Source organism: Peromyscus eremicus, chromosome 7 (assembly GCF_949786415.1).
Source record: "Peromyscus eremicus chromosome 7, PerEre_H2_v1, whole genome shotgun sequence".
Classification (NCBI taxonomy): Eukaryota; Metazoa; Chordata; class Mammalia; order Rodentia; family Cricetidae; genus Peromyscus; species Peromyscus eremicus.
The window spans coordinates 75,628,679-75,642,115 of NC_081422.1; positions in this window are offsets into that span (position 1 = coordinate 75,628,679).

Sequence of the window (13,437 nt, forward strand, 5' to 3'; positions counted from 1 at the left end):
ATGTATGAATGTCTGGCCTTATCTCAGCTCTTATTTTAATCTGTTTCTCTTATCTACATTTTGCCTCAGGAATTTTTACCTTTCTTACTTTCTTTCTGTATATCCTACTTTCACTGTTTCTCCTGGCAGGCTGGCTGGTGACTCCCTGGATTCTGGCCCTGGGTGTATCCCTCTTTTTCTTCTCATTCTCTACTCCTTTTCTTCTTGTTCTTTCTGAATGTAGCGTTCTCCTCCTATTTATTCTCTCTGCACTCCAGTCCTGCCTATCCTTTCTCTGCCTAGCTATTGGCCTTTCAGCTGTATATAAGACCAATCAGGTGCCTTAGGCAGGCAAGGTGAAACAAATGCAACACATCTTTACATAATTAAATAAATGTATCATAAACAAATGTAACACATCCTTATATCATTAAACAAATGCAGCAAAAACAAATGTAACTCATCTTTACATAAAGTAATATTCTACAACAAATGTCTTTCCCCAAACCCATCAGTGACTCAAATGTGTGAAAGTAGTTTCTTAGGCAGAGAAATGTATGGTGGAGTTTTCTTAGCTTTTATTTAATTGCCAGTTTTAATTTTCTTTGATGAAAGAGAGAATTCAAAAGTAGCGTGGAGGTGAATTTACATTACAGTTTTGAATACTGATTTCCATGGGAAGAAACCAGATCTCCCCACAAAGGTGATTATTTTATATTTATGATGACAGATATACAAGATGGACATGTGACATATTTTTAATCAGGAAAAAGGAAGATATAAAATGGTCCCTGGGGTCATGAAACTCAACGCAGGAGTAAGTACGCAAGGACTTTCACCAACAAATCTGGAGCACTTTGTTCTCTGCATGAACAACCAATATAATTAATTAAAACATGTCATATGAGGTTATTTTAATTATAGTGAAAATTCCTCAATGGCCTATTATTTGGCTATTAATGCACCAATTCATTACATCAAAATTGAAAAGTAATGGAAAATGTACATGCATTTATCCTATAATCCTAAAATAAGCTCAATTTCAGAATAATTATTAGACAACAAGAAAACAGTGTTATTTATAGAATATGTTCAGATTAAAGGGTTCAGCTTTACATATAATGTTTGGGGAAAATGATAAAATTAGGAATATCATATGCAATGCAATGTGAACTAACAGACCTACAAAGTTAGTTCAAAGTTAGTTGTATGGACTCTAAAGGCATTAAATACAATGCTAAGAAGTAATTAAGAGAAAATAAACAGGTTAACTCCAACTACTCCTGTTGACTCAATTGAACCTCCATTAGAAACAGAACAAAATGTTTTATGTTGAAAAATGTCCTTCACCAAAAAGTGGAAAGCATCCATTTAGGAAAAATTTACACCAAATAGCATACCTCCATCTAATCACACTTCTACATCAAACTCCGAAGCTAGAAAGAATGAGAGGAGATGACATTGTATCTAAGGAAATGATCAACCAAATAGGAAAACTTAAGCCTGCTATTAGACAAGATAGTTTTCAGCATAAGAATCCCATAAAAACTTGGAATTGAGCTGAGCAGTTTAAAGAGAGAAATAGAGCACATCAGTGAGGAAAATCTTAACTAAATTTGAATTTGATAAACCAAGTAAAGCCCAGAATTTTATATGTGTTTGTGTGTGTGTGTGAATATGGAGATTTTTTTTTATTTAAAGGGTTTTTTTTCCATTTTCCATACCAATCACAGTTCCCCCTCCTTCCCCCTCCTCCCCTCCTGCTGCTCACCCTGTTCATCTTCATCTCCATTCTCACCCCAGTCCCTACCCCCTACCCACACCCACACCCACCACACGCCCAGCTCCACTCCCCATCCACTCCTCCAAGAGGGTAATGCCCTCCATAGGGAGTCAATTAAGTCTGACATATCAAGTTGAGGCAGGACAAAGCCCCTCCCCACTGCAGTGAGGCTGAGCAAGGAATTCCTCCACAGGGAATGGGCTCCAAAAACCCAGTTCATGCACTAGGGATAAATCCTGGTCTGACTGCCAGTGGCCCCACATATGGCCCAACACACACAACTGCCACCCATATTCAGAGGGCCTGGTTCGATCCCATGCACATTCCCCAGCTATCAGCTTTGAGTCAGTGAGCTCCAACTAGCTAGGATCTTCTGTCTCTGTGGGTTTCCCCACCATGATCTTGACCCCTTTGCTCATATAATCCCTCCTCCAAAAGAACATGAGGGAACAGGATGGTCGAGTTGGGAGAGGGACAGCGAGGGAGAGCAAAGAAAGAGAAATCTTGATAGAGGGAGCCATTATGGAGTTAGGGAGAAACAAGATGCTAGGGAAATTCCCAGGAACCCATAAAAGTGAACCTAGCAAGACTCCCAAGTAATAGTGGAGAGGGTCCTTGAACTGGCCTTCCCCTATTAATCAGATCGACGACTACCCTAATTGTCCTCATAGAACCTTCATCCAGTAATTGATGGAAGCAGATGCAGAGACCCACAACTAAGCACCGAGTGAAGCTCCTAGAGATATTCTAATATGCAATACAAATTAGGAAACATTATGAGGCTATAATTAATCTGTCAGGTATGAGAATTACATACAATTGTGCATACATGTGCAAAACTTTAGTGGGATATTTTTATATTTTTCTGATTTCTATTATAATTTATCACTAATTGAACTTACCAGTATAGTGTATATGAAGTGTGACCTAAGCAACCAGGGGAGGAGTGAGTCTCTGTACAAAGCCACCTTTCTCCTCCCTTTGAGTTTCTGTCTTATTTGTACCACGTATCGCAGAGATTTCTGTAACTATCTAAGGACTAATTGAAGTTTTCTTTGCTTTTTCTACTCTCTTACCAACTCCAAAGATCCAAATCTAAACACCAGCTACAGTCTCTTTGCTTCATTGTCCTGAGTATACATTTTTATTAACTTGCTTCTCCAAAAATTGATGCTAACTGAAACTTAAAACTGAAATCATGTAACATGCAGAAATTTAATATTTTGTGAATTTCAGAATATAGAATATTTGAATTGTTCTAAGTAATCACAAAATATTTAGAATCATAAGTAAAGGTGGTGAAAAATAAAGATGAGCAAAATAACTCCTAGAAAGTAGACAGGATATGCAAATTTTAAGCATAAATACCTCTAGGTCAAGTTTTAGCAACAAGCACATATTTATAAATGCAATGAAATGAAGGCACCTTTCAGACATAGAGATTAGACATCAATGTTCTTATAAGCAAGTTTAAATTCTCTTTCTTTTACTTTGTTTCTTTTGGTGATTCACTCTGAATAATTTTCTACACAAAGCATTATGGTTTCCTTGGTAATAAAATAATTAAGCTAGTAAACACAATTCATTTGTATTATAGACCAAAGCATATTTCCTTACATGCTAATTAAGAACTTATTTATTATTTCTAGTCAAAACACAATGAAGAAAATTTGGACTCTCAGACCCCACACCATCTGCATTCCTTATGACAACAGAAATCAATCTGGTGCAGTCACAGGGACAAATCACTTTAGGTGTGTGTTAAATTTGAGCAGACAGCAATGTACTAAATAAAACATTTGAAAAATGATGTGACTTTGAAGAAACATTTTATACCACCATTTATAAATTCAGAAACAAGTCAATAGTTAATTCAAATGTATTATATGGACATTTCATTCTGTTCCTTCTTGTTACTTTCAAAGAATTAAGCTCAGATCTGAAAAAGACTTTCCAACCTGCTATGATTTCATAAGAATGTATGGTTTCTCTTGATTATATGCACTGGAAATCTTGTGGGGTCAATTTTTAAATTTTCAACATTTTGGACATGGTAGATATTGAATGGTCACTATTTTTTTCTTTCTTTACCTAGATATATTTACAAACAAATTAAAATGATATAAAAATACCAGCCAAAGCTACCTATCATCTTCCCCTGAACCTTTGGGAATCACATGATGCCCTAAACTATCCTTTATTCATTTATAAAAGTTATATCCACAAAAAAGCGAAAAGTTCTCCTTTTTGTTTTAGTTTTCCACTATGTCAGTCATTAACCATGTCAAAAAAAAAAAAAAAACTGCATACAGAGATGTACCATTAACTAAATTAAAAACATCATTTACTTTGATTGGATGTACTTACCATCTTTTGGTTGTTAATGTGTTTCATCAAAATAAGGATAGTTGTACACAATAGTTTTTAACAGAGTGTGAATATCAGATCTGATGGGAAAATAATTTAGAACAGAGAAGCCACTGGGTGAAAAAGACTCTCCAGAGCAGTGGTTCTCAATGATGTGACCCTTTAATATAGTTCTTCATGTCATGGTGAACCTCCAACCATAAAATTATTTCATTGCTACTTCCTAACTGTAGTTTTGCTACTGTTATAAATAATAATGTAAATGCAAATTCCTGATATGGAAGATATCAGTTTGTGACCCCAAAAGGGTCCATGACCCACAGGTTGAGAACTGCTGTTCTAGAGGTAAAACTAATCACAATCTTTGTACAACCTCTTTGGTAACTCCAATGCACACTGCTTGTTAAGAAATAGTACTTTCTTTCAGGAATACACTGAAACATATCCTGTGTCTTATAATTTCACTAAGAAAATTGTTCCATGGGTTTTGTCAAAGAGCTGTAAGAAGAGTTATTAATTTTATTACATTGCTTAGCTCTCTAAGCAGATATGCATCCTATGTCTTTTTGTCTTTTTAAGACTTCATTTTTAACATTGACTTTGGATGTGTTTCATGGCCAAGGGTTGCTGATACACATAAGGCTATATTCTGTAAGAAAGGGAACTTAGTTTATCTTAGTAATTACTGTGTCTATAATTTTTAGCACCTAGTCAAACACACTGAAGGTGTCCAATCAATGCTTACTGATGGAACATAATCTCTTATTAACTGTGTGTCTGGAGAAAGCTTTAATTCAACAAGAAAATTTGAAAATTACTTCAACGCTTCCTTGTTTCTGCAATAGTATAAAGTGTGTACAAATGGTGGCTATTTGTAAGAATTTAAATGGCTCTTGGAGCACAGTTTATCAGACTTGCTTTACCTATGTAAAAAAGTGCCACTTTGTAAATTCTAGAGAAGGTCAAGTTGAGTCACTCATTATAATCTTTCAGATAAACTCTCTCCACCAGTACATTTGCCAAATGTAAACTGATTCATTCTTGGAATTAAAGAGATTCTGATCTAATACAAACATGAAGGTCTGAATGGCCTTTGGAAGTCCACAGGGTCTCCTCAAAGCTATCATCACACATCCTCATTCATGACAATGCACTTACATACTCAGCTTTTTCTCTTATCCAGACAAATCATTTTACTATATTAAGGAATGGGCTTCTGAAGTCAGAGACTTGAGTCAATTGTCTCGCTTTATAGAATAATCAATAATTATAATCATCAACACATGATACTTGCTCTTCAGGATAATTAGCAAAAATATTCCCTTTGTCTTTGAAGTGTACAATTTCAATCTTAATAATAAAAATGACTTTGCAAATCTGAAAAGTATATATTTATGTATTGCTTTATTTTAAAGAGATACCTTTTAAAATGCTTTTATTTCCATGGTATGTCAAATGATGAACAAGCTCGAGCATAGCTCTGTGATGAATAGGGCTGTTCTGCCAGGAGCAAAGTGCCATTATTATCTGAGCGTTTTCAATTTGTCCAATTGAATAGATTTGCTAGTGTGTATGCAATTTTTATATAAAATGATGAGAAGTTAAAGCTTTTATGTCACACAGTATCAATTGATTGCTTTAAGATGGGCGTTATCAAAACAATATTCTCTTCACATTTCTAAGGTCACACCAACCAGATCAGTTATAGGAATTGTTTACAACTTAATGGAGCAAGATTGGGTGATGAAACCCACCTTTAAAGAAAGACTTGAGTGAAACAATAGGGGTTCAAATTAAAGCAGCATCCAAAGAGTTTCTGAAATTTAGTTTTGATTGGCACAATATCTGTATATATTTATGAGGTACAATGTGAGGTTTTGATATGCTGGATAATGATCAACTCAGGAAAAGTATCAAGTCAATCACCTTAGACTTTTACAGACTTTTCATAGATTTGCTGTTCTGTTTCACCTATTTTGAGACATATGATATGTTATTGTTAACTATAGTACCCCTGTTGTACCACAAAACACCAGAATCTGATTATCCTACCTTTAATTGAGCTAGTTGATCCAACACAGCTTAATAAGCAGAGCCTCAGGCTTTTTATCTAAGGGCTCTTTGGGGTGTTTGTTTGTTTGTTTGTTTGTTTTACAGAGAACAAACTATGAAAGAATTTCAGATACAGTGACTTGCTGTGGAATGTCTTTCTGTATGCTGTGAATATGTGTTGCTCTCATTGGTTGATAAATAAAGCTACATTGGCCTATGGCAAGGCAGGATAGAGCCAGGTGGGAAAATCCAAGAGAGATAAGAGAGAAGAAAGGAGAGGGGGCAAATGCTGTTAGCTGCCATCAGTAGCAAGATGGAAAGCACCAATAAGCTACAAGCCACATGGCAAAGTATAGATTTATAGAAATGTGTTAATTTAATATGTAAGAGTCAGTTATTGAGAAGCCTGAGCCATTAGGCCATATAATATAAGACTTTGTGTGTTTATTTGGGTCTGAGTGGCTGCAGGACCAGGCAGAACACAGAAAAACTTCCAACTACCGTGACTCACTTGGCCAAGAAATACATTTTTGTTTGTTTCTTTCTTTTATTGATTCTTTGGGGATTTCACATCAGGCGTGCCTATCACATTTGCTTCCTAATCCATCCCTGTACATCCCCTCCCTTATGGCTTCCCCTAATCAAAAAAAAAAGTCTAATTTGTGTTTTCTATAAACTCACTGGATTGTGGTCAAACTCTCAATAGCCTTCCCCTTAAATAGAATTGAGTGTGTCTTCATCTCTACTGGAAACCATCTATTGTGGATAGCAACATTTCATCATCATATCAGAGCCCTTTTAAATATTATTAATTAAATATTTTCATTTATTTTACATACCAGCCACAGTTTCCCCTCTCTCCTCTCCTCCTGTTCTCTCTCCTTGCATTCCATCTACCTCTCCCCATTCACTCCTCCTCTGTCTGCAATCAGAAAGGGGCAAGCCTCCCATGGGCATCAACAAAATATGGTGCATCAAGTTAAAGCAGGACCAACCATCCTCTTTGATGGTTTTCTGTTTAGGCTGTTACTATTTGGCAGGTGTGTGTGTGTGTGTGTGTGTGTGTGTGTGTGTGTGTGTGTGTGTGAATGTGATGTGTGTTGGGTGGAGGAAGGGCTTGTCACAGAAGTCTTCCATATCCATCTTTCTCAACTGTGCATCTGTAGTTACTGATATCACTGCCAAAGCAGCTTATTTGCTCTTTATGGTTCATAGGAGCATGGATCATGGGCTTCCACATGGTCTCTGGCATCAGCACAGACCACAAACAGGGCTCTCACTAGCAATAGGGCCATGGACCGAGACAAAGCTCTCTGATGCAGTTGGGATCATGGACATCAACATGGCTTCATACTGTAGCATAGACCATGGACATCTGCCTGGACTTTCTTAGAAACATGGGCCTTGGACATCAACACAGACCAGGCCATAGTAAGACCACCAAGCCAGACATGACCCTCAGTGACATCATGGTCCATGGCATCACCATGGCCCTAGGGGGCAACACAGACCACCCACATTTATATGGCCCCCAGCAGGGGCATTGCCTACGAACCTCAGCATGGCTTCAGGCTGCAGCAGACCCTGGACATCTTCAGTAGTAGCACTGGCAGGGGTGTTTCTCAAGAAATAAGATTTATTTCTCTTTTTTTTCTTAATAAGATTTATGTGGTCTTCATTTACCATGGTCTCCTATTCCTTGTTCTCCCTCTCTGTTGTTGATCCAGCTGGGTGAAGACCACATGAGAATAGGAAGAAACAAAGTGCTAGAGAGGCCCACAGAAATCCACAAAGATACCCCCACAACAGACTGCTGGCAATGGTCGAGAGACAGTCCGAACTGACCTACTCTGGTGATGGGATGGCCAAACACCCTAATTGCCGTGCTAGAAACCTCATCCAACTACTGAGGGATCTGGATGCAGAGATCCATGACTAGGCCCCAGGTGGATCTCTGGGAGTCCAATTAACGAGAATGAGGAGGGTTTATATGAGCGAGAATTGTTGAGACCAAGGTCGGATAAAGCACAGAGACAAATAGCCAAACAAACGGAAACACATGAAATATGAACCAATGGCTGAGGGGTCACCAACTGGATCAGGCCCTCTGAGTGGGTGAGACAGTTGATTGGCCTGATCTGTTTGGGAGGCATCCAGGCAGTGGCACCGGGTCCTGTGCTCACTGCATGAGTCGGCTGTTTGAAACCTGGGGCCTATGCAGGGTCCCTTGGCTCGGCCTGGGAGGAGGGGACTGGACCTACCTGGACTGAGTCCACCAGGTTGATCTCAGTCCGTGGGGGAGGCTTTGCCCTGGAGGAGATTGGAATGGGGGGCGGGCTGGGGGGAAGGTGAGGGAGGGGAGAGGGGAGAACAAGGGAATCTGTGGCTGATATGTAGAACTGAATTGTATTGCAAAATAAAAATTAAAAAAAAAAAAGATTTATGTGAAATAAGGAGCCCATGAAGTAAAACATTATGTGAGAATAAAGTTCTCAACAACACAGCTACTAATTTTAAAAGGCCCGGTTAATCCTGGCAAGGGTCAAATTATCTAGAATTGGTCTTCATTAAAACAACAACAACAAATAAGTTAAAGGTGTTTAAAAAAGATGAAAAGAAATTTTACCTTGTTCAGATAACTTACCATGAGTTTCTGTTTTCTGAAAAATCTTTATAAAACAGAACTTTCTGTTTTATGAACAAAAAGTAAGAACAAGGTGAGGGGGACAGCTCAGCAAGGGAGAGTGATTACTGCATCAACACGAGGACCTGATTTCAAATTCCTAGTGCCCAAGCATCCTAAGTTGAGTATATTCTGTTGAAGGAAAATGGATGTGGGAATCAACCATCCTAATAGCAATACTTAAAGAGCAGGATATAGGGAATGGCAGACTAATCAAGGTGAATGAATATCATTTTAGTTGTTCATTGACTTCATAATCCTAAATCTCCTGAAACTGCCATTACAATGCACTGTGTCATGGAAAATAGCTAGCCCAAAAATAAGTTTTTCACTCCCTCTGCTAAAATGAGTCCACAGCAGAAACATCTTACATTATTGTATTAGAAAAGCCATGTTATGAGAAAGATTTCTTTTAAGGGAACATTAGGATAGAATCCAAAACCATTTTTTTCAACAAAAGTGGAACCCACATATTTTTTTTTTTATTTATTTTTTTAAATTTAAAAATTTTTTCCACAGATTCCCTTGTTCTCCCCCCTCCCGCCCCCCTCACCTTCCCCCCAGCCCGCCCCCCATTCCAATCTCCTCCAGGGCAAAGCCTTCCCCACAGACTGAGATCAACCTGGTGGACTCAGTCCAGGTAGGTCCAGTCCCCTCCTCCCATGCTGAGCCAAGGGACCCTGCATAGGCCCCAGGTTTCAAACAGCCAACTCATGCAATGAGCACAGGACCCGGTCCCACTGCCTGGATGCCTCCCAAACAGATCAGGCCAATCAACTGTCTCACCCACTCAGAGGGCCTGATCCAGTTGGTGACCCCTCAGCCATTGGTTCATATTTCATGTGTTTCCGTTTGTTTGGCTATTTGTCTCTGTGCTTTATCCGACCTTGGTCTCAACAATTCTCTCTCATATAAACCCTCCTCATTCTCGCTAATTGGACTCCCAGAGATCCACCTGGGGCCTAGTCATGGATCTCTGCCTCCAGGTCCATCAGTAGTTGGATGAGGTTTCTAGCACGACAATTAGGGTGTTTGGCCATCCCAACACCAGAGTAGGTCAGTTCGGATTGTCGCTCGACCATTGCCAGCAGTCTGTTGTGGGGGTATCTTTGTGGATTTCTGTGGGCCTCTCTAGCACTTTGTTTCTTCCTATTCTCATGTGGTCTTCATTTACCATGGTCTCCTATTCCTTGTTCTCCCTCTCTGTTTTTGATCCAGCTGGGATCTCCCACTCACCCAAGCTCTCTTTCCCTCGACCCTCGCCCTTCACTACCCCCACTCCTGTCCCTAATCATCAGGGAAATGCAAATCAAAACAACTCTGAGATACCACCTTACGCCTGTCAGAATGGCTAAGATCAAAAACACTGAAGACACCTTATGCTGGAGAGGATGTGGAGCTAGGGGAACTCTCCTCCACTGCTGGTGGGAATGCAAGCTTGTACAACCACTTTGGAAATCAATATGGCGCTTTCTTAGAAAATTGGGAATCCATCTCCCCCAAGATCCAGCTATACCACTCTTGGGCATATACCCAAGGAATGCTCAACCACACCACAAGAGCACTTGTTCAGCTATGTTCATATCAGCGTTGTTGGTAATAGCCAGAACATGGAAACAACCTAGATGCCCTTCAACTGAAGAATGGATAAACAAAATGTGGTACATATACACAATGGAATACTACTCAGCAGAGAAAAACAATGACATCATGAGGTTTGCAGACAAATGGATGGATCTAGAAAAAATCATCCTGAGTGAGGTATCCCAGACTCAGAAAGACAAACATGGTATGTACTCACTCATAACAGGATACTAGATGTGGAACAAGGATGACTGGACTGCTACTCACATCACCAGGCAGGCTACCTGGAAAACAGGACCCCAAGAAAGACACAGGGATCGCCCAACGACAGAGAAATGGAATGAGATCTACAGGAACCCACATATTTTAAGAAAACCTTACAATTGACAATTAATTAATAGAACCTCATGAAACTGAAAAGCTTCCATAGGGCAAAGGACACTGTCAGTAGAACAAAATTGCATCCTACAGAATGGGGAAAGATTTTCACCAATTCCACATCTGACAAAAGGGCTAATTTCCAAAATTTATAAAGAACTCAAGAAACTAGACATCAACAAACCAAATAATACAGTTAAAAAATGAGGTACAGAACTAAACAGATAATTCTTAACAGAGGAATCAATCTCAAATGGCCTACAAACAGTTAAAGAAATTGTCAACATCCTTGGCAATCAAGGAAACACAAATAAAAATGACTTTGAGATTCCATCTTTCACCTGTCAGAATGGTTAAGATCAAAACCACAAGTGACTGTTCATGCTGGCAAGAAGAACACTCCTCCATTGCTGGTGGGAGTGTAAACTTGTACAGTCACTTTGGAAATCAATACAGCAGTTCCTCAGAAAGTTGATAATCCATCTACCTCAAGACCATCTATACCAGTCCTTGGCAAATACTCAAAGGATGCTCTATCCTGCCCCCAGGACACTTGCTCAACTCTGTTCATTGCAGCTTTATTTGGAGTAGCCAGAAACTGAAAACAACCTAAATGTTCCTAAACTGAAGAATGGATAAAGAAAATGTGGTACATTTACACAACACATATCACTCAATTGTTTTAAAAAAATAACATCATAAAATATGCAGGCACATTGATGGAATAGAAAAAAAATCATCCCAAGTGAGGTAATAACCCAGACCCAGAAAGGCAAACATGGTATGTATTTACTTGTAAGTACATATTAGTTGTAAAGTAAAGGACAATCATGCTATAATCCACAGACATAGAGAGGCTAAGTAACATGGAGGGCTCAAGGAGAGGATGCATGGATCTCCCTGGGAAGGGAAAATAGAGTAGATTTGTTGGACTTGGGGCAGGTGGGGAAAGGAATAGGAAAATTCATGTTTGGGGAAAATGGAGAGAGAAAGTACTGAGAGAGACAACTGGAACTGTGGGCCATTTTAAGGCTGAGATAGAAACCTAGTACAAAGGAAACTCCCAGGAATCTATGAGGATGACCCTAGCTAAGACTCCTAGTAAGGAGGAATACAGAGCCTAAACTGGACATCTTCTGCAAACAGGTGAGACTTCTAGTGGAGGGATTAGGGCACCAACTGTCTTTGTTAGGGTTTTATTGCTCTGAAGAGATACCATGACCACAGCAACTCTTATAAAGGGAAACATATAATGTGGGCTGGATTACAGTTTCAGAAGTTTAGCTCATTATTACCATGGTGACACATGGTGTTGTGCAAGAATACATGGTGCTGGAGAAGGAGTTGAGAGTTCTACATCTTGATCAAAAGGCAGCAGAAGGAGACTACATGCCACATTGAGTATGTCTTGAGCATATAAGACCTCAAAACGCACCTCCACAGTGACACACTTCCTCCAACAAAGCCACACCTACTCCAACAAAGCCAGACCTCCTAATAGTGCCACTCCCTATGGGTCAAACACTCAAACACATGAGTCTATTCAAACCATCTATTCAAACCACTACACCAATCCAGCCTCAAAACCTCTGACCTACAATTTGTCCTGCCTGCAAGATATGCTGGGGTAAAGGTAGCACAGAATTGGTAAAGTAGCCAACCAATATCTAGTCCCAGCTTGAGACCCATACCATGAGAGGTAGCCCACCTCTGACACTGCCTGGAGGGCCAGAACCAGAGGCTGAGTAACCTAGACACCTATGATAGAACCAAACACAATCAGCAAATAAAAGTCAATAAAATGATCCCCAATGATAATCTGCTATACTTGTAGACAGGAGCCTAGAAAATTTTCATTAGAGAGATTTCATCCAGCAATTGACAGAAATAGATGCAGACCCACAGCCAAACATTAGACAGAGCTTGGGGAATCCTGTAGAAGATGGGAAGAAAAGATTGTAGGAGCCAGAGAGAAGAAGGACTCCACAAAAAACTCGCAGGATCAACTATCCTTGGCTCATAGGGGCTCACAGAGACTGAACCAACAACCAGGGAGCCTACATGGGTCTGAGCTAGGACCTCTGTATATATGTTACGGTTGTGTAGCTTGGTCCTCTTGTGGGACTCCTAACAGTGGGAGCAGGGGCTGTCTCTGACTCTTTTGCCTACTTTTGGGATCATTTCTCTCCCAGTGGGTTGCCTTGCCCAGCCTTAATATAAGGGGAGACTGTGATGCCTAGTCTTATGGCAACTTGGTATGCCATGTTTGTTTTTTAATCCCTGAAGTCTTGCCCTTTTCTGAATAGAGGAGGACTGTGTAGGGACAAGTATTGAGAAGGGGACTGACTAGGAGGAGAGAAGGGAAGGGAAACTGCAACCATGTTGTAACGTATGAGAGAAGAAAAAAGAAAACACTTATGACATCCACCACTATCATTCCATGAAACAAGCATGGAACTGGGAGGGTTTGGACTCAGTCTACCTCATACACTAATATTTGACATGCTTTGAACAAAGCTGCAACTCATCGGTTTGTCTAGACTGTGAAGAATATGAGGTGTACAAAAATCCTTGGCCATTTTTCAAATCAGATACATGCTAGGTCCTTGAC